The sequence below is a fragment of the Malaya genurostris genome, chromosome 3 (genome assembly GCF_030247185.1).
Source record: "Malaya genurostris strain Urasoe2022 chromosome 3, Malgen_1.1, whole genome shotgun sequence".
Classification (NCBI taxonomy): domain Eukaryota; kingdom Metazoa; phylum Arthropoda; class Insecta; order Diptera; family Culicidae; genus Malaya; species Malaya genurostris.
In genome coordinates this window covers 258,603,702-258,626,506 of record NC_080572.1, presented here as the reverse complement: position 1 = coordinate 258,626,506, position 22,805 = coordinate 258,603,702, and the positions used below count along the sequence as shown (strand labels likewise).

The following is a 22,805-nucleotide window of genomic DNA, read 5'->3' as shown; positions in this document are numbered from 1 at the left end:
TGATTGTCATAGGTAAAAATAGGATTTGCGCGGGATTCTTGTATTCTGATAGAAAGTCACATAAGAAGGTACAGCGTTCTTCAAGCGCGTACGTAACAAACGTACGCCATTTAGAATATCAGGGAAGAAGTTCTTCCACTTTTCTTTTTCGATAGAGAGAATCTCTTTCTATTGGGACATAGTTTTGCGAATATAAGGATCGATGACGCTTGAGGGAAGATCATGCACACGCACTTCTATAGCACTATCTTCCATATATACTGGAATGTTGTACCTAATGTTATCGTACTCCACATAGTGCACATTGTTATTGTCTATTGCGAATTGAATAGTATCAAATTTTCTATAAAACTGGAAGTAAACAACATTATATGCCTTATAGCATTGGAGTAAATGCACACGTTTAATGTCCAGATGCATTTGCTCCTTAAGCAAACCTTCAACAATAATTGTATTCTTTCGTATCGGCGGTAACTTTTGTTCGTTTGGTTCACTCGTTTCGAGATCGTTCTATTGTTCACTATACAATACTGTACCTGGTTTCTTCCGTCCCGAACGTAAGCGGTTTTATTTTATCGACTGACACTGGTTTTATTTTATCGAGAACACTGATGAGATGTGAAAGCGAACTGACGTTTGATTGTTGTTGCTGATGGAGCGGAGTCTTCAGAACACTTTTCAAGCCATTGCTTTGCTTGCTCTCCCCTATGGTGCTTTTTCAAGATCGAAAATTGTCAAACCTTTACCACCGGGCAGCACCCGTTAAGCATGTCCGATTTAGGTCAAATTTTGCATGAAGGCTTTTTTCGAGGTGCTTAAACTTTTGAGCACTAGAACTTAACGAAAATAGAGGTGATCCCAAAATTTTGGCACCCATATATATAAGAGCGGTAAAAATCAATGTGTTTTGTCGGTTACGTCACTTATACCATCATATATCTGGAACCAAAAGTCACAACCTTTTGATCTTTGAACTTGATCAATGGCCCGACAGTAGCTTTCAAACGAGCCCAAGTTTATTAAAATCGGATCAGCCATCTCTGAGAAAATTAAGCGCGTTCAAATACAACGCTTTTTGTCGGTTACGTCACTTATACAATCATATCTCCGGAACCAAAAGTCACAGCCATTTGATCTTCGAACTTGATCGGGCCATTGACAGTAGCTTTCGAACGAGCCCAAGTTTGTTAAAATCGGTTCAACCATCTCTGAGAAAAATGAGCGCGTTCAAATATCTTCTAAAAGTGCACACACACACATACACACACACATACATACACACAGACATTTTCCGATCTCGTCGAACTGAGTCGAATGGTATATAACACTATGGGTCTCCGAGGCTCCGTTCGAAAGTAGGTTTTTCCAGCAATTCTAATACCTTTCTATAGAGAAAGGCAAAAGGTAATTGCAATTATACTAACGCCATCTATATGTCAGGTCCGGGACTTTTCAGTTCATGTGTTAAGAAACTTCTGTCATCATACTATTTCTGCTTCACCTTATTATTTCATAAGCAGTCGAACCATTCACACGTATTTTGAGCTAATAATCAAATGTTTTTGAGGTTCCAAAAGTGTTTTTATGTTAGTTCTTATACGTGGCATTTTGCATGTAGCTTAACCTTTATAGTCAGCTTCAAAGAGTGGTTCGGAATTCTTCTCTTCCCTCAATATGAAACAATAAGACATTATTCACGAATGCGACTTTTCAAACGGTATAAATCCTAACATTGAAAACTTTTAGGAAAAAATCTTCTCATTTGAAAAAGGTTAAAAATCATCAAAAGTCGATCAAAAAATCAAGATTTTCAGTCAATTATATTTCAAAACTGCTGTATTCCGGGAACGGTAGTATTTTGAAAAACTTCGCTGCATTTTGAAAAATTTCGCTGGAGAAACCTTTTCAGGTTTGGAAATAGATAATAATTAGTAAAACAATTTCCCCGGTTAGGAGTTAGCTACGGGTTCGAGTCCCGCCTCTGCAAAAACATTTTCGCGGTTTTCATTACATCATTGTGTTCACATGTCAGTTTTCCAATCTGTTTCCCCGTTAGATACTGATCATATTAAAACTAGCTCAAGACGGCTCTACGTCTTAACAAAGACTAAAACAAATCGTTGAACAGATAATAGTCCCTGGGGGCCAGATCTAAAGAATACGGGGGTAGTGGACCTATCCGTACATAGATAAAAATATTTTATGAATTTACATCTATTTTCATGCACATATTTGGAGCAGGTAATTAAACATAAAGTTACTTTACAAATCTGTAGGTTTCAATAGAATTTAATCGCAAACGAAGCGTTAATTGAAAGACAAAGTTATATTCATTGAAAATTCAATGCAATCCAATTTAGTTTTTCATCGATGAAGGTTTTCAATCAAAATCTCGATTCAACCCATATCTATTCCATGTTACTATTGATTTACATGTCGTGTAAATTTCATTATTTCTTTCTGTGTACCGCATATCATTCGATTTGACCGTTGCTATTTCATCAGAACACGAAACTCGTCTTTTATATCTTGATGCAAATTAGAACTCGTCTGACACGATCGGCTGTTATTTGAACACTAGTGGATAGATTGTCATGAAATTTGGTATTGGACCTTCTCGAGGTGAGTTCTAAACTAAAATATACCCGGTTTGAAACTTTTAACGACTATTCTGTGAGTAATTAGTAATTAGTATTATTAGTAATTTGTCGAAATATTACCGAAGACTCCAAATCAATCTGACTCAGATCATCCAATAAGTTTCTCAAAAGTAAGGCAAGAGTCAAAATACTAGATGATGAAAGTTGTCCTTTTCGCCATGAAGAATGCTAAACTGTCTTAAAAAAGAATGATAGGTTCCTTTTGATTCCACAATGAAAAAAAAAACTAAAACCCAAACTTTGATTAAGAATGCTTACGGAAAAATTACTTTAGCCGAATCTGAACCTAGTAGAATTAATCAACCTTCCATTTCAAATGGAAATACTATGATCCATTCCATTCTTGCCGGTTCTCTGTCTCTTTTGGTAGGCATATAAAATTTGTAAATAAGTTAAATATATTCATGCTATGCAATTTATATCAAATGAACAATTCAAATCAAGACTTTTTCATTTGTTATTAGCTTCCCAATATCTACTACAATATATCACAATGTGTTCTCATATTCCAGGCAAGAAACTATATATTTGAATCGCTAGTTCAACTTCCAACAAAAATATGGCACTGCACGGACATTCGATTTCGTGGCTACTCTGCCTTATCATCTGATACATACACAAAACACACCGAAAAGAGTGCCTTATCAACCTCTCTTGTCTGCCTTTCTTATCAGCAAACCTGGGGTAGTTAGGTAAACATTTGGCCTCGGTTCGGCTGTCTGACATGTCATTTACCTACAAGCTGAAACCATTTTTCAAGGGGGAATTCGGTCCGGGCTTGTTGAAATCATTTCGTTGTTTTGATAAAAATGATAGGAACGGGAATAGGAAGTTTTCGTAATACTATTGACATCACCCGCGGATTCGGTCTTTGCTTGGGGCGGTAGAGTTCGATAGTTGGCATTTTGTTCACCGTTCCATTAAAATAACGATGCAAATGAAAATCCCTATTCAAGGATGAAATATACCGGTTCTGTGCAAATTTGGTTATCTGATTATTAACATAAATACGAGAGCAAGCAATTGTTAACTAGACTCTGTTTGGTTTGATAATTTGTTCTGATATCACTGGTGAATGTGAATTTGTGGAAGCAACACTCCTATAGTGTAGATAAACTGGTAAACGTAAACAATGTGTACTTTCAAATTTGTTCTATTTCTTAGCAAATACACAAACACCTTCTTCGCCATAGTACAGGAACGGTAAATTCTATGCGATCCAATTACTGGTCAACAGTTATAGCTGTTCATCTTTAGCTGGAATCTACTTCGAATTCCACCCGATTAATTGCATTGGAAAGAAGCAATTGAACACTGTTTCCAGACCTCTGCCACACTCTCTTCTATCTGACCATTCGACCACAAAAGTCACGGTCACTTCGCCGGTTGGACATTGACAGTGAAATCTCCAACAGCTCGTAATTTACGTGCTACGTGAAGTGACCCTGGTCGTTGCCTTGTACTACTACTACTACTACTACTGTGCTACAGTGCACAGTAAGCACTAGCAACTCAGTCAGCCCAACTAATATGCATCTCTGTTTCCATCTTGTCTCGTTTCAGATTGATTGTGAAGCTGAACGCGCAGTTTTATCGCGGTATGGACAATAAAATTGAACCTATTAGGTCAACACACCGCCGACGAAACACTTCTGCTGCTGCTGCTGCTGCTCCGGCTACCGTCAGTGAGTCCGAGTACGTGCCGACCAACTGAAGCAAGTTGGCAATCCGACTAATTGGCTAATCTTGCTAGTCCTGGATATCTGATAGCAGTTCAGTGTATCAGCTTACTATTGGGGCATTTTCTACCTTCGTTCGTCTCGTTCAAGATACGAAAGTTGGATTTCACAAACGCTTACCACTACTTGGTTTTCTGCAAGACTGTGTATTTTACAACACATATCAATTTGCACAGTTTGCTGGGTTGTATGACAAACGAAAAAGTCCATCCAGACAACAACAAAAAAAAATCAATAATTACAGTCATCATATGGCAATAAAAACCATTCCATTGTGCTTATCAATCAACCGCATAATCATCCAAAGTCGAGTCGATCGAAAAGATCACTCCGATCGCGGTAACCTCTGCCGACGTCGGGACCCCGCTCGGATACGTTTTTGTCAGAGTGTAATGAGTCCACCACGTGCTTACTTCACAGTTTTTATGTTTGGTTCCAAAAGATGTATTGGTTTCACGATGACAACAGCATAAATTGATAGCGCTCTTTCCGTGTACGCTCCAGTGCTTCACATGAGTTTTATTTCCGCTCACAGTTCGACTACCCGAAATAGAGGGCTCGTGACGGAGGAAGCAGACAAATTCTTGCTTGCCGTTGTGCGGCGCTAAAACCGTTACATCACGGATCGAATTTCATTTGGGATTCACGTGATATTCAGGCATCTGTAGCATGAATCTTGACAATCTATGTACAGAGTTTGCTGATTGAACCCACACAGCTTGTTGATCAGTACGAGATATTGCTGTACTTTGATCTGCCGAGCGAATGAGTTGTTTTGAACCAACATGAAGGTGTGCAGGGTGGTTCCAACGATGCCAGCGAAAATGGTTCAGATAATAGTGTATATCGACTCTCTTCTGATGCTTTATTACATTTTTTGTATAAATACTTTGGGTGACAGGAACTGTCATAAAGCTGAATATTTTGATATAAAACTTTGTTTAACTCAAAATGTAAACATCCGATCTCAAAACCATTCAATATCCCCACTGTTGAGATTTAGTGTCATCTCGAAAAAAATTTTTTTTGAAAAAATCGACTTTTTGCGACTTAGAAAAATCGTGTTTCAAGTTGCTCCCAAGCATTGCTTTGTCATACAATGCTCAGAACTCCTATTGCTGGAATATGGAGAAAAGTCGCTGAAATAAAAATGTCGATATCTCCGTTAAAAATGGACGGATAGCTATTACCGTGCGAAATCTAAATCTGGAAGCAAATTCTGTTTTCAAGGACAACTGTGACAGGAACTGTCATAAAGCTGAATATTTTGATATAAAACTTTGTTTAACTCAAAATGTAAACATCCGATCTCAAAACCATTCAATATCCCCACTGTCTGGCAGTAGTTTACAGAAAAAAAATGTTTCCATGGGAATTTTTTATTGATGCAAATAACGTCAGTCCAAAGGAGGAGTTATCGCAATCGAATTCCGATTACCCATTTCGTATACAGAGTAAATCGTGTTCCAAAGTCACCGTTCTATCGACCAGCTCCGCCTCAATGCAATGTTTACGTCAAATGGATTTAAACATTATAGAAAGACGTTCAATCGATTGCCAAAGACAAGCATTTTCCGATCTTACCAATTCTTCGGTTTGAATATTTTTTCCACCGACCAAGATCCCAAGAAGCTGGCAAGTGTTCTTTGGCGAGACGCGCTATATAATTCGTTGAAAGCAATCGAACTCTCAGAAAATTTCACCCTTAATAGCACCACGTTTGGCTAAAATATCGGCTCTGGAATGGAGCAATGAGCCGGGACTCAGGAGATAATGTCACCATTACACTCAAGCTATAATGAACTGCTGCTAATTCTGCTATATAAACAGATGCAGGTTCTTGAAGCCTAAATGAAGCCGAAACATTATTGTTGAATATACCAAACCCAGTAGCCTCTGCAATTCGTGATCCGTCCGTGTTCCGGGATTCCACGCACTTCACGCTGCATGGATGTGTCGAAAAATAACGTTGAGTCAGGAACATTTAGGAGGCTGACACGGATAGGAGTATATCTTGAAGGGTCGATTTCCTGTGACATATGGTTAAAATATACTATCATGAATCTTGTTTGAGATTGAAGCTCAACTAGACTTTCGAAGTTGTTAATAACCAGGGTATTCAGTACCTCACATCTTATTAGCAGTCGCGATGAAAGCTCCCAAAAACGATATTTCAATGGAAGAACTCCCGTCAGAACTTCAAGACTCATTGTATGTGTCGAATGCATGCAGCCTAAAGCAATTCGCAAACAACGATACTGAATTCGCTCCTGTTCGATAATATGAGAGTTTGCAGCGAAACGAAAGCAAACGCATCCATATTCCATCACTGAAAGTATCGTTGTCTGATAATTTTTTATTAGATCTTCCGGATGAGCACCCCACCAAGATCCTGTTATTGTTCGAAGAAAATTTACTCTTTGTTGGCATTTTGTTATCAGATACCTAATGTGTCCTCCCCACGTACATTTGTAATCAAACCACACCCCGAGGTATTTGAAAGTCAAAACCTGCGCGATCATTCTTCCCATCATATGAAGCTGAAGCTGCGCGAGATCATGCTTTCTTGAAAAGACGACCAGCTCTGTTTTCTCCGAAGAGAATTCGATACCCAGATGAACAGCCTAAACAGACAAGTTATCTAAGGTATCTTGCAATGGTTTATGCAGATCAATAGATTTGGGTCCAGTAACTGATCATTTGCCAATTGTCTTAGTGTACATGAGGTTACTAGACAGCTGTCAATGTCATTCATGTAAAAATAGAGGAGCGGATTGAGACATGAGCCTTGCGGGAGACCCATGTAGCTAATTCTGAATGTTGCCAAATCGCCTTGTGAAAAATACATGCACTTCTCTGACAAAAGGTTGTACAAATAATTATTTATAATCGCTGGAAGTCCATGTTGATGGAGCTTGTCTGAAATAATATCAATGGAAACTGAATCAAATGCTCCTTTAATGTCTAAAAATGCAGATGCCATTTGTTGTTTTTGAGCGAAGGCAATTTGGATGTCAGACGAAAGTAATGCAAGGCAATCATTCGTCCGTTTATTTTTACGGAAGCCAAACTGAGTATCTGACAACAAACCGTTCGTCTCGACTCAAGTGTCGAAACATCGAAGAATAATTCTTTCGAACAATATTCTGATGCAGGACAACATTGGATCTATATGAGTTGTTATTGGAAGCTAGTTTCCCCTGCTTTTGAATGGCGATAACTTTCACTTGCCTCCAGTCAGGTGGAACAATATTTTGATCAAGAAATTTGTTGAACAGTTTAAAACAAACGTCTTTTTGCAAGGTCGGGCATATTCTTCATCAAGTTGAATTTAATTCTGTCCAACCCAGGAACGTTATTGCTACAAGACATGAGTGCCATGGAAAATTCCATCATTGAAAAGAGGCTATCAATGGAATCATAACTCTTTAATAATGCTATGCGTTGGAACAGAATCTGGACAAACTTTCCATGCAAAATCAAATTTTCATCGGTTCGAGTATTACTCACTCTCATTTCCTACGTTACGATTCCTCATTCGTCTGGCCGTATTCCATAGAGCGCTCATTGAGATTTCTCTTAACAAATCTTCGACAAAATGTCTCCAATAGCTATATTGCTTGTCCCGATGTATGCTCTTGTACTTGGTTTCTAAAATCAAGAATTTTGCAAAATTCTGAGGAGTTCCTCCTCCTCGTTTTAAAAACGTCTTGAAAGCATTTTGTTTCGCGTGTTTAATATCTGAGCACTCTTTGTTCCACTAAGGGTTTGGAGGCCTTCTGTTAGACGATGGATCAAGAAATCGTTTGGTTTGGCCTTGTTCTGCGGCCTCCAGAATCGAACAAACGCGGAAGTCATATTCTTCAAGTGGGGGAAGCTCTTCCATTGAGTTCAAGGTACTTGAGATACTACTTTGATATTTAATCCAGTCAACATTTTTTGTCAAATCTTATGGAATATTAACTGAATTAGGAATGCCTTTGTTACTGCTAATTGACATGATGTTTGGTAAATGATCGCTACCGTGTAAATCAGGAAATACTTTCCAGGTGCAATCTAGTCGAATTGAATTTGAGCAAAGAGATAAATCTACAACTTACATTCGAAAAAATCCGTATCAAATCTCAGATTGCACTGACCGTTCTTTTCGAAATTCGAGTACAGGTGACACTAAAACAACCTCATATGTATTGATTACAAATCGCTAATCAATAACATTTTGTTGTGATAATTATTTTCACAACAGTTTTGAAATCTAGAAACCAATTGGCTGAAGCTTACAACAATATTCAACAAAAACAACCACCCTAAGTCAACCATCATATTCGGAAAATCGACAAAAAAAAACTACCTTATCAGCGCAAAAACGCCGCAAGTAACGCGATTCACCTTTCGTTTGCTGATGTTAGTGCCAATGTGCGCGTTATAAGCCGAGCGGGCAAATTAATTGATACTACGATGTCGACGGTCGTCCCGTGCCTTCACCGCCGCTCATCGTCGTTCACCGTCAGTCGACACCGGGTTTGAAAACGTTCCGCTTGTTTCAACCATCCGACTACTAGCCAAACCCAATGCCGAACGTCACTGGCACTGTTGCGGAGGCTAGGCGCGCACCGCATTGAACCCTCGCACTTTAAGCCAACGCAACGAGCGGAGTTCGAAGCCGGCTGGAAGAGAGGAGCACTGTGAAGTTAGCTCAAGCAAGCGCAACTCAGTAGCATTTCGGCGGTTGGCGGCGTGACGTGAATTCGGTTCTCCCATAGTTTTGTGTATAGTTTCGTCTCTGGCGTATATTTGGGCCGTTCGTCACCCCATACAAATCGGTTGATAAACGCTATCGAACCAACAAACAAACTGATTTCGCTAACGAAACGATTCCGAAGTGAGTTCAACGATTGACACGGTTCCGCAGGTGGCTGCCGGGAAGTGGCGAGAAGGGGTTTAATTTATCCGCTCGATTGTGAATGTGTTTCATACTTTTATCACACCTTTGGCCTGCAACAGGAACTGCGACTAACAGTTAGACTGTGTGCTTATTTTTTTTCGCTTCGTTTTTTTTGGTGGGCCCAACACGAGTATCGCGAAGGCACACCAATTAAGCCGCCGGCTAGCAAAACTTACTGGGATACCGCTTATCAGCAAAGGAAAAACGAGCTCTATTACGGCTCCGGCGATGGTGAGCGTGTGTGTGGTCGCAGTTACTCCGTAATCTTCTCCGGTCCCAGTTGAGGCAAAGGTGTGGTACCGCGTGGAAGGTGGTCCCGGTGCAGATGCTGACCCTGGTGTTGTAATAAGGCCCCGAAATTAATTTTATTGTTTCAGAAGAAGAATTCAACAAATTTATTGGTGCCCGTTAGGAAGAGAAATATGAACGGATAAATCATGAATGTGTGCCACAAGAAAGGTGCTTTATGACCCTCGTGACCAACTGAAGGAAAGGAAAAGTTGCTGCTGTTGATGGCTGTGGTGAAACGAAATTTAGCCAGGTCGTAAAAGTACAAAAAAATAGAAAGAAAAGAAAAAGTCAGCGAACAAGTGCTATCAGCGGAGGAATGAAGTACGAAGTGAAATGACTTCATTAGTGCAAAATCGTCGTGTCAGTGATTGAAAACGAAGCCGACAGTCTAGAAGAAAGTCGATAGAAAAGCTCGGATGATCTTTATTGCGTGGATTACGTGAACGAGTTGAGTGCTTTTTCTTCACTGCAGCAGTGTTTAGGCGGCCCCCTGACGAAGGCTAAATATCCAAATTTGGCACTGCATGTTTGGAGTTGAACGGGGAATTCCACCAAGTGATAAATCGGGAAACACCGGGAGAAGATCACCTGCAGCGTTGCAGTTCTGAAACTCTAAAGGTAAGACGATTGCTTACATTACCTTATTGGTGCTTCGTGCAATCGACGATGAATTTATCATCGATTGAGTTGTGCTCTTGTGTTCATATGGTAGGTGCGAATTTTTTTTCCACCAGATATATTCGACGCTATTAGTGAGGTGATGTTATATTTGACAGCTCTTATACGGTGACGGAATGATGCATAGAAAGAATTTAACCTGTTTAAGTCGATACCAAAAAATGTTTTCGTATTCAAAAATAGTTTTGATTTACTCTTTTGAAAATCTTCATAGAAAGTAATTGTGCGTATTTAAAATAAAACTTGACCGTGGTTCATAGTTTAATTAAAACTTTCTAAGAATTATAGTTCGTTGCAAGGATGTTTGCGGATTTTGACGATCGCCTTTGACGCCATCTACTTGGGTTCGATTACTAACAAATTTTATCCCAAATGACTTGCTGGAGAACTACAAGCCGATTCACAGGGTTCAAAAAATCAACACAAAGGGTACAATAAAGTTTCACATATCATTACCCAGCGAGGGCTAGAAGCGAAATCAAACTGGCAACTATGAAAGCCTCGCTTGTTACTTGCATGTGAAGACATAACATAGAGGCTGAATATAGGACCACACCTGTCGTGAAAAATTGGAGCTTTTATGGAGTTTTGTTCAATTGGTTTCATTTCAAAAACTATGTTTCATCATTTACCGAGTAATTCAAATAGCAGAATGTTTTCGCCGGATTGGTAGATTTTTCGAAAGTATAATTTCCGCTATTTCAGACATCAATCGTTTCCCGGTAAGCCAGTCTCGATTAACATGAGCCTAACGAAACGATCTAGGCGTCCAATGGACAGGCCCAAAACGTAGGATACCTTATGATCAAAACAGAACCGGAATTTTCATTTTAAAATTCCTGCGCTTGTCCAATCGGTAAACTTTTATTCACTCAACGTTGGCAACACTTTTATACACATTCTGTCAAGTTTTGAAGCATATCGTACGATTAGTTTTTGTTTGGCGTCTATACAAAGAAGTTGAAAAATTTTCGTGTGGCGATTTTTATATTGGATGAAAATTTAGAACAACGGCTCGCCTTCGAAACGCCATTCGGTCGATTGTTGTGCGGTTTCGACGTCATATTCATAGATCCACACCTCATCACCAGTTATGATGCATTCGATGAATGTGGGGTCACTATCTGCGTTGGAAATCATCTCTTTGGCCACATCAACACGACGCTGTTTTTGAATGAAATTCAGCTTTTTGGCACCAGCCGAGAAGCGACGTGTTTCAAGCCCGAAACATCAGTTAAAATGTGTTCGGCTGATCCATAAGAGATGCCCAACAACACAGCAATCTCTCTAATCAGTACAGAACGATTTTGCAACACGATTTGCTTCGCCGATTCAATGTTTTCTTCAGTAACAGATGTTGTTGGGCGGCCAGGGATCTCATCATGATCCAAGCTTGTACGACCACCTTTGAAGCGTTTATACCACTCGTATGCCTGTGTTTTTCCTAGACACTAACATTTTCAACATTTCGGAACACTTAAATCCATTTGCAACACAAAATTTGATGCACGCACGTTGTTCTAAATTTTCATCCATTATAAAAATCGCCACACGAAAATTTTTCAACTTCTTTGTATAGACGCCAAGCAAAAACTAATCGCACGATATGCGTCAAAATTTGACAGAATGTGTATAAAAGTGTTGCCAACGTTGAGAGAATAAAAGTTTACCGATTGGACAAGCGCGGGCATTTTAAAATGAAAATTCCGGTTCATTTTTGATCATAAGTAAACTGTTCACCGTTCACAATTAGGACATAGTTTCGCGTGCCGTGTGGGATGTGGCACCGTCTTGTTGAAATCACATGTCAGGCATGTCCAATTCCTCCATCTTGGGCAAAAGAAATCGTCAATCATCACACGGTAGCGCTCGCCGTTCACAATAACGTTCCGTAACACACCAAACAGTGACTTTTTTGTGATGCGTTGATATCTCTTTTAATGCTTCTGACTGGTCTTCACTTCAGATGTGGTAATTTTGTTTGTTGACGTATCCATTCAACCAGAAATGAGCTTCGTCGCTGAACACGATTTAGCGATAAAATGTGGATCGTCCTCCAACTTTTGCCAGCGGCCATTCACCAAATGTTAAACTTTTTAAATCGATTCACGATTAAATTATACACCAAATTGAGCAAGCTTGACAATGACACTAGACACGAATGTGGAATGAGAAAAATCGCTTCAGAAATTTTTTTTTTCGCTTCAAATTAAAAAAATATTTTACAGTAGGACGAACGTACATGTCAAAAATAAATTTGACTATTTTTTTCTTTAGCTATTCATGATTTTTCACGTATATAAAAAGTTGGAGCCTTCGCTTAGACAATAATATGTATCTAAATATCCGTACAAAATAATTTTATTAAACTGTGCATATCTTCCCAGATAGTTGAGCGAAATTTTCAAACGAATGTACTTGTTTTCACCTTATCCTTTGAACTAGTCTATAGCACAATGAGAGTATATCTCATTTTGATAAATAGTTTTGATATGTGATATGATGCAGGATTAGGGTTTGAAGAAGCATTCCTCCAAATACAATTTCAAAATAACTGTCCCTTATTAAAGGCGTTGGTCAGGAAACGAAATATAAATGTATCAAAACCAAATTATCGATCAGTAAATTAACCTACGACGAATAGACGAATAGAATTTGACGAAATGGCTTACGGTAAATAGAATCATTTTTAGGAAATGGAGTTCTTCAAGATATAAGTTAAGCTAGTCTATTCGATAGGTATGCTTTCCTGATCAAAAAACCTTGTCAGAATAGTAATAAAATTTTAGCTCGCTTTGATATTTCTACAAAAAAAAAATATAATTAAGATATACACTTTTTCATACTTCTATTGAAGTTGTATCAAAATTTGATTTGAAAATATTGGAGTTTATGTATATATCCAATTATGAAGGCAAATGGAACACAATTGACGAAACCCAAATTTAAACTAATTGAGACTCAACAATAACATTTAACATAAAAACAATCTTAGACATAATCAGATACACTCGATACAAGTGTTTGATATACAATCTTGATTCTTCAACAGCTATCCATGGTGAATTTATATCAAATTCAGATACGTTTAGTGCTATTTATAATATCAAAATTTGATACAATTTCGATAATCACATCTGATCGGGTTGTCCGTCTGCATTCAAAACACATATTTTCACAATTACAGGAACGATATTTTATCTGATCCGGTGATTCATGATAAGATAAAAATTGAAAATTCCATTGATATTTATTATTATAATAATCCGTAGATAAAAATTCCCAAAGGAACACGTTAACAGTTCGTCATGTGCTTATTCACTATGTGTGCGTATTTTGCACTATGTACGTTTCCTTTTTTGACTCGTCGGTACTAATCGGTTTAAAATCAAACAATATTTTGCTATAGCAGTTGAATAGGAATTGCTAAGTGTCGACGAACTGACGATGAAGCGTTAAAAATAATCGGAAATGGTTATATCCTTAACAAACATATTTTTTCTGATAAATATGGCAATATGAATTTTGTTAACTTTGAGAAAATTATAAAATTCATCTTCACTCGATTTCAAAGATCGAGCATTCCAATTTAAAATATTCAAATAATTATTTAACATCACTGTTAAATTTTTACTTCATTATAATATTATTTGCAAATTGCCATACGATTTGAAATGCTTCAAAAAGTGATGAAGTCGAATTCATTCAAATGATCATTTGAAAAAGTTGATCCTGTAGGTAGATCATTTAATTTTCAGTTATATCGCCTAAATCAACTTCATTTAAAGAAGCGAATGGCATTGAAGGAATATTTGTAGGTAGACTGCCATTAGAAGAAGATGATATGGCCTATCTACCTATTATTAATTGCTTTCGTTGGAAGATGAACTGCAAGGCAGTCCTGTGTTTTGATTATTAACATTAGAAGAAATAGGTGGTACATTTCTGCCTGTTATACTAGCATAACTGACATTAGAAGAAAATGATGACGAGGTCGATCTACCTGTCAATAAATTGTTTTCGTTAGAAGACGAATTGGCAGACGTACTTGTTTTTTGTTTTAAATTCGAAGAAATCAGTGCCTTAGAAGAATTAGGCGTGACATTTGTAACAGTTTTTTTTTAGTTTCAGGTATGTTCTGTAAATTTAGGGTCGTTGATTTCACTTGTTGTCTAAGCGAACGAGCGTTTAAAATATTTTCGCTGACAGGACATTTCAAATAATTGGATTTATGATTTCCATCGCAATTTGAACATGAAAATTTATCAGTGGTTTCATTCGTTGGACAAACGTCTTTCAAATGCGATTTACCACAATTCAAACACCGTACATCCATATGACAATTTTTGGTTCCATGGCCGAAGCCTTGGCAACGACGACATTGCGTTAAGTTTGCAATACGATTATGCCGTTTATAATGTTCCCAATGAATTTTAATGTGGGAAATGAAACGTACTTTTTCTAAAGTTTTCAAATTGTTTACATCACTTCGATTGAAGTGTATTAGGTAAAGCTCATGGGAAATTCCAGAGCGTGGTTCAGAAGTACCCTTCGCTCTTTTTTTCATAAGTATTACTTGAGAGGGGCAAAACCAAGCACTTCTTTTAATTCATTTTTAATTTCATCAATACTTTGATCATTTGATAAGCCTTTCAAGACAGCCTTGAAGGGTCTGTCTGATTTTATATCATATGAATAAAATTTATGAAGTTTCTCGGACAAATATCGAATAAGATGTTCGTAATCTTCCAATCCAGCAACCAAGACTCGACATTCTCCTCTTCGTCCGATTTGAAATGAGACTTTTACTTCCGGGAGAAAAGTAGAAAACTCAGTACGGAATACTTTGAAGTCGGAAATCATCACCGCCACTGGTGGCATAGATTGTTGTTTCTTCCCAGAACGACAATCGTCCATTTTGGGAATTTTTGAAGAATTTTCTTCTATGTCGCTACAATCGGATTCAGGAAGAATCTCGTAAATATTGTTAGACGGCATAGAATCAACGGTGAAGTGAAATCCGTCCGTTGTCTTTTATTTTTACATTCAGATTCTATAAGATCGTGAATGTTATTAGGAAAATGTTACGGATTGTGATTTATTCCGTATTGAATAATTTTTAACCTTAGGCTTGTTGCCTTTCCAATTGGACGCAGGCATTTTTGAAATGAATGAAATTTTAAATTAAATTAACTAGGCTAAATTAGTCTTCGATTAGACTCCTAGCTAGCCTTAAAAAAGGCTGATTAATTTCTTAGTCACTCTAATATCACTCTTTGTATAGCCTTGAGAAAGGCTGACTAATTGTTAGTCTTTAAAAAGACTGTTAGTGATTCAGGTAGCCTTGAAAAAGACTGAATCCTTGAATCAATAAAACTTTAGGTAGCCAGAAAAAAATTCCAGGAGCCAAGAGCTATACGCGTGCGGTTCGAAGGACTGTTCAACACCGACTGAAAGTACTTAAAATTGAGTAGTCTTCCGGTTCCGTGTACAGTGTTTATATGTAAATTGACTTAAATCTTAAATCTCAAGCAATTTTCAACGGTTCATAACACTCAAATTATTTCCTGAGTTGAAATAATTTAGGATTGATCAAAGTTTAGCACTCTGTTTTGATTTTTAAATTCTCAGGCAGCTCATTATCTGTCCAGATAAATAAATTGTTACTCCACGGAAAAGCCAGCGATCGCAAAACAACTAAAATATTAGTTGTTTTTCTGATTTTGATTGGTTAAAATTTGGTACAACTAATCGACTGTTGTTTTAACTAATCTGTCATTTTTTATTTATCGTGCTGGCAGCTTAGCAACGACACCCAACAAAGACACGCACCACAAACAAGTAATGAAACGTTTCAGTTGAGCAATGCCAAACACCCTAAGCGAACAATGAAACGTTTCAATGAGATGTCACTCGTGCAATTGAGCAAAGACACAATCCCAGCAAAGTTACTTGTATGCATGAAAGCAAAAAAAATGTCTCAGTTGTTTCAACCAATTATTCAGTTATTTGAACTTAAAACGCCAATTGCAATAAATATTTTTTACTGTTAGCCTCTTCGGGGGCAGCTAATCGTTCACTCCTTGAACAACGAAATTTTACCTAATTAACTGCTTATATCTTAATCACTAAACTCACAAAGGATATGGAAATGAACCAAAAGATTACAATTCTCAAAAGGGAACTCACCAGAAAAATGGTCACAGGGAATTAGGAAATTTTTCCTTTACTTGCAGAATGGCTCGCTGGTAAACCTAATGCTACGGATACACTTTCAAGAAAATACAAATAGTACCACTTCACTTTAGCAGCAAATTTTTAAGCGTTAAGCGGTTTTAATAACATTGCCATGAACTGTCCTAGAATACATTACTCTCAGATGAAATTAAAACATTTATACTGTAGGAATATCTATTTAACACATGGAAAACTTGTTTTACAATTAACTGTTATATTCTTCTGCATACTTTCACTTACATAAAACGACCACTACGTAACTAACATAAATGACGTTTATTTATCATTGGAAATTTTCAATATGAAACGCTTCTGGTGAAATGAAGAGGTTTTTTGTTTTGCCTTTTTCTGTCTTCGTTCTCCGCCAAGTGACTGCATTTGAATACAACAATTTCGGTTACCTGAATGGTTATGTCAAAATCAACAGATATGTTAGTTAAATCAACAACATTTTAGTTGAAACAACCAGGGCGTGAAACAACAATTGCAATATTGTAATTTTGTGATCTGCGGGTTCTCCGTGTCCTCATCTTAATTCGTATAACAACACTCTGGTGTCTATCTTCAACATGCTTGCTTTGAAACAATTACGAATAAACGATCTCGTAAAAACTTATAACAACCCTAGTTAGCGAGATCCAATCTGAACTTGCGAACCGCACAATCATTAGCCTAACGAGTACGTCACAATAAAAAAAATCTACACGAAGGAAAATCTCTTCTACGTTGTCCGGCTTTAGACTCCATGCATATCATTCCGACGAGTTGTAGTCTTTCACCGGTTTTGCAACTGAACTGCAGAACGAACGCCTTCCTGCCTGCTGTTTAGTGTTTTCCTATATCATTAGCGTCATCTCTGCGTTTCTGCGAATCCTACGTAACACTCGCATCTAGATGAGATAACTATTATTCGCTTCAAACCGGACCGCGAGCTTCGGACATGGGAATTTGTCGCCAATTGAAGTGGACAACTGATTGATTTTTCTATGTATTTTGCTTTCATCATTCCACGTGCATCTGATTATCTACTGGCTGCTAGAGTAAATTCCACTGCCATTGTGGTCCAGCTCCGCTAAGTGGAAAAGTCAATATGTTATGGACTTGATTGATTCCCACTTTGTCATCGTGCGTCATGGCTTGAAAGAGCTCGCTCCGTGCTCTTGGATCGAGGGATTTATGGATTTGAAATTGAACTTTAAATCGCCCTCAATGTTCAAGTCAGATGATGATTTTGATGTCGATAATGACGACGACGATGACGGCAGTCATACTTGGAACTGATGAGTCAAATGTTTTCCTATTAGCTTTACCAGTTGATAATTTGTTATCAGGACTGAGCGGACGTTTGAAGCGTTCTCGGGTTCATAAAGGCAATGAGTTTGATGTTTTCGATTGATATTATACCATACTATTCCCAGTATTGCAACAACAAAGCCACCGTTTCGAACATACGTTGAAAAACTGACAACACTGATTCAAGCCAGACATCTTGTCTGAACAGCATTTGAAACCGAAAAACAAGAAATGCCATTTGCCATAAAGTATTGCTAATTACTCCACTAGTGCCTTTTCGCAGCAGCAGTCAAGCCGGTTGGTAGTCAATTTTACCACCCATTACGGTTACCATCCTGGGTACATACATCAAACTATCCTCGTAGTTCGCAACTCGTCGACCGGTCAGTAACTCGAACCACGAGTTAGGACAAGACCGTCGTAGACTGGCGACCAGCAGGTTTTGTAGATATGCAGTCTGAAGTATGGTCTTCCTTCTGGTTTGCTTTACTGTCCTGCGCGCACAACACGCGATTGCAGTTGAAGTGCTCAAGTTCACGCGAATAGCCCAACAACCGGTCTTCTACGGCCGATGCCCACAGTCCGTCCGATCTTTCGCTAATCAATTCAATGATTTATTTGCTCGTTGCAAGACGTTCTGCACACCTTCGTGGCTGGAGGGAAGCGAAATGAAAAGTAAAGTGATCGGTTGCAAATGCATCGCTCTGCAGATAAGTGTAATTTTAGCAGTGATTCGATAATGTGCAAAATGCATATATGCTGCCTCTGTCTGTGATCTTGAAACGATCGTTTCTGCTGCACCTTCCTATGGCCACTACCGTGTCGCATGACTCCAAAAAGCCATTAAAGGTGACGATTGGATTGGTTTCCTGTGACTATGCAGAAAAAAACAGAACTATTGACTCAACGGCATGGAAGTCATGATTACTAAGCGAAAATCCCCATGAACTTTTGACGTAGTAATGAAGGAACCACACACATGATGTCGTTTAAATCAATCAAGGTTGAGAGTTCAGCGGAAACCAGGGAAGCCCCAGTCCGATGCCAATAATCTACCGTTCTAAAATGAACCATACAGGATCTTATGAAAAAAAAACAACTAACTAATAATAATCTGATAATTATAATTTATTTATTTACCATTTTGTTTTTGTTTGTCGCACGTTTCGATTTCTCGCAATAACCAGGAAGTGTGTGTGTGATTTTTTTTGTCGAATCCCCAACATGAATAGCAACCTCGAAAAAGTTCACTGGCAGCTATTTATAAGTCTGAACAACTAACTAACGCTAAACGATACTACTTTTGTTTGTTTCACGCTGATGCGGTAACCTGCCAGGCAGGGTAGGTTTTTGTTTTTTTGTTACGACCGAATCGCAGATTCGTGGCCAAACATAGTGTCATCGTCCGCGGCGCAATTTTTTGCCACTTTTTCACCAAACCACAGGTGATTGATCATAAATGGTAATCTTACAAAACCGAACGACAATCGGATTTATCTTTCACCAGATGATAAACTACACAGAAAACATCTGATCGGGTTGCGAAATCCCTTCCGGAAATAACTATGAACAAATGTGTGTATGTTTCGAAACTGATGGGAGTTTCTCTTTAACGAAATACGCACGCAGTTTTACATGACACTTACCGATGGAATGCTGGCGCGCGAATTGCTCATACTACACTCATCTGGGGTTCAGAATTGTCGGAATGTGTGTTTTAATTTAGATCTTTGCTTCCTGATCGGGATGGGTGATTGAGTAGCTTTCTAAGTTATGCTAAAATCGCACAAAATTACTCGACTGCTTTCAAAATGTGACGCGCTCTATTAAAGTGTCACTCGGGTTGAAGGATTCCATTTTTCATAAGCAAAAACAGAATATGCAGGAAAATTTAAACGTTGGGAACAAAATACACACGATGATGGCAATAACAGTATTCAGTACATTTTTTAGTCAAATGCAGCATTTGGTCATCAGTAAGGTTTAATTTTCGATTGCTGTCCATTCACTACTTATTAATGAAAGGTGTACCGCTCAAAAACCGCACCCACTCAAATTGCTATAACTTTTGATCCGTTGGGGGAAACATTAATTGAACTGCGCAGACATAGTTTAATGTGTATTGTTTACTTTACTTTAAGTTGTTTAAGTTGGTTTCGTCCTACAGTGTCCTCCACTGATCAAAATTGACTTTAACAATTTAAAATCGATTTTCAAAAATAAACCCAGTTCATGAGAAAATTACACCGGATACCCTGTTGCTAGTTGCTCGATATTAGCAGAAATTTTCAGTGCTGGATAAGAAAAAATCACTAATGCCATAAGAAAACATAATCACACCCAAACCTCCGTTTGCGAACACTTTTTTCACGTTACCTCGTAAACTTTTTTTACAAACCTACTTAGTAAAAGGAGGTTTTCACATACACCGAAAATGAAGTAGATTCCAAAAAATTTGTTTAAGGTATTTTGGAAATTCAAAATGTGTATCGGAAATAGGCTATCCACAAATTTGTCTTTCAAATTATGATAAAAAACGATATTTTATTAAAATTAAAAATTGATCCTTTATTGTACGAGGTTAAACTTAAGCATAATACCTCAATTTCGTCGGAGTGGTGCGAGATTAATCGAATGACATTAAATATCAGTAAATACTCGATTATCACGTTCACACGGAAAAGAAAATCTATACGTTTCGACTATTGTCTCCGAGGATCTACAATAGATAGAGTCACATGTGCCAAGGATCTTGGGGTTTTTCTTGACGAACAACTGAACTACAAGCAACATATTCCGTACCTAGTTGCAAAGTCTTCACGTTGCCTGGGATTTATAAGGGGAACTGCTAAGCACTTCTTCTGGAGACACTCAGATCGATAGATTTCTACATTTATAGTTCCGGTAGTGTAAAAAATGGTTGACTTCAAACCACAGAAACATATTGCTTGCCTTACCAGTACCTTTCGACCGAATTTCTCCACTTGAATCGACCTGTCCGCATCGCTCACATCCTCCCAAACGACGACACTAAAGTATTGTGGACCTAGAAGGTTTTTTGAGTCCTCCTTTACACAAGTCTCATCGTCCATTAAAACGCATGAATCCGGACACTGCAAAAGACGCGAATACAATTTTCGGGCCCTTGTTGCTGCTCGCTTTTTGTGTTCTACACTTTGTTTAGAGATTTTCTGCTTTCTGTAGGTCTTTAGGTGATTTCGCCTCTTGATACGCTGGATCATTCCGACACTCGTTCCTGCTTTTTTGGCCAAATCACGTATTGACATTGATTTGTTTTTCATGATTAGGGATAAAACTTTCGGGTTCAGTTTCGGGTTGGAACCGGATTTTCTACCTCTTCCTGGTAGCTCATCCAAAGAATAGTGTTCCCCAAACTTATTAATGATGGTTCTAACACTGGCATGGTGAATTCCAAACCTCTTCGCTAATTTTCGCATGGTAATACCCTTCTCACTTAGCCTTTTCTCCGACATTCTGAAAACGCAGAATTTCAACCGCACAAATAAGTAAACAAACGAATGCTGACAGCCAAACGCACAGCATGCTGTGATGTGAGCATAAAAAACGTGATTAATCCTCCTAGCAGTGAGATGATACCTTTTTTTTATCAATACGCATGTGTTTTTGCATGGATATTCTTAGGTGTCTTAGTTCTCATGACATTATTTTAATTATCGTCGTTTTAAACGGCAAATTGAGATTTTAATCACTCATTACCCTGTAATGCCGAAACTGCAAAACATATCGAATTTTAATCTTAGCGTGCGACAATCGATTGAACATTCCATAAATGTCGAAGTAAGTTCCACTTTAGAGTTTTTCGTCATTATTTATGGTACTTCCAGAGCCGGTATTCAGGAGTTAGCATAGCCCAAAATGATTCGAATGGCCATAAATTATTACGCCAAACAATTTACATGAAATTTATAAACTCATCATCTGTAATTCCAGAATCGGATAAAATTCACCAATTTTGTATGGGACCTTAAGTCCTGTAATATTTGTTTTTGAAGTTCGATTTGGTCTTTTTTGAGAAAATGATTGAGCTTTGAGAATCGATTCGATACTGGAACCGGAATTCTAAAATCGGTGTAGCCGAAATCAGTTAAATTCACCTGAGCAGTGTGTAGACATCTTTGAGAAATTGTAGTGCGAATTAAAATTTAGGGGTATCCAAATCTGCAAACCCGATAAACCTGATTAATTTATGTGAAATGGACATTTTTATACTAATCACCCTGCATTTTCTAAACCAGAAGTCGGATCTGACTAAAAAGTAAGAGGTTTTATAGGATTTTAAGACCTCTCATTTGAATCATAGATGATTCTTAGATTTCATTTGAATCTTAGATCGGTTCAGCCATCTACGAGAAAAATTAATTGCATTATTTTAATTTCGTTCCACATATCATCCTGTGGTTCCGCAATCAGAAGTCGGATCCAAAAGTAATTCAGGAACCTTGTTTGGGAGTATACGACTTTTCATATCTGAGATTGTAGAAAACGGTTTAACCATCTCCGAGAAAATTGAGTAAAATTATTTGTCACACACGCATTTGCTGATCTCGACGAACTGAGTCGTATGGTATATGGAAGTCATGTTCTTCCAGCATTTATTGCTGTAAATAGTTTAAATCAATATAATTATGGAATCACTTCCAACTCGATAATGCTGATATCATCTGGTTTACATATGCCATATTCGAAAGATTATGTTGCCAAAAATGAACCGTGCTAAAATTGGTCCGAGGCAAATTGTCATACAAAAGGATGCTGTACACAGTCTTTTTGGTACTTAGAAACAATTATATGTAACAATATAAAAAATCGTGTTTCATGTTGCTCCCAAGCATTGCTTTTTCATACAGCGCTCAAAATTCCTTCTACTGGAATAAGGCTTACACAAAAATATCGATATCTCCGTTAAAAATGGACGGATTT

At 37.9% G+C, this 22,805-nt stretch overlaps 1 protein-coding gene across 12 annotated transcripts in view; it reads left to right on the top strand.

The window, feature by feature from the left end:
* Positions 1–22,805, top strand: part of LOC131439460 (protein windpipe) — a 168,725-nt gene that overhangs the window by 94,334 nt on the left and 51,586 nt on the right. For 5 of the 12 annotated variants that reach the window (XM_058610487.1, XM_058610497.1, XM_058610493.1 and 2 more), the window contains exon 2: positions 9,722–10,253. The gene's annotated coding sequence lies outside the window, so the exon portion shown is untranslated. Of the gene's footprint in view, positions 1–4,223; positions 4,356–7,180; positions 9,282–9,330; positions 9,636–9,721; positions 10,254–22,805 lie in introns of those variants that run through there. The other 7 variants (XM_058610495.1, XM_058610492.1, XM_058610491.1 and 4 more) reach the window with 6 other exon arrangements.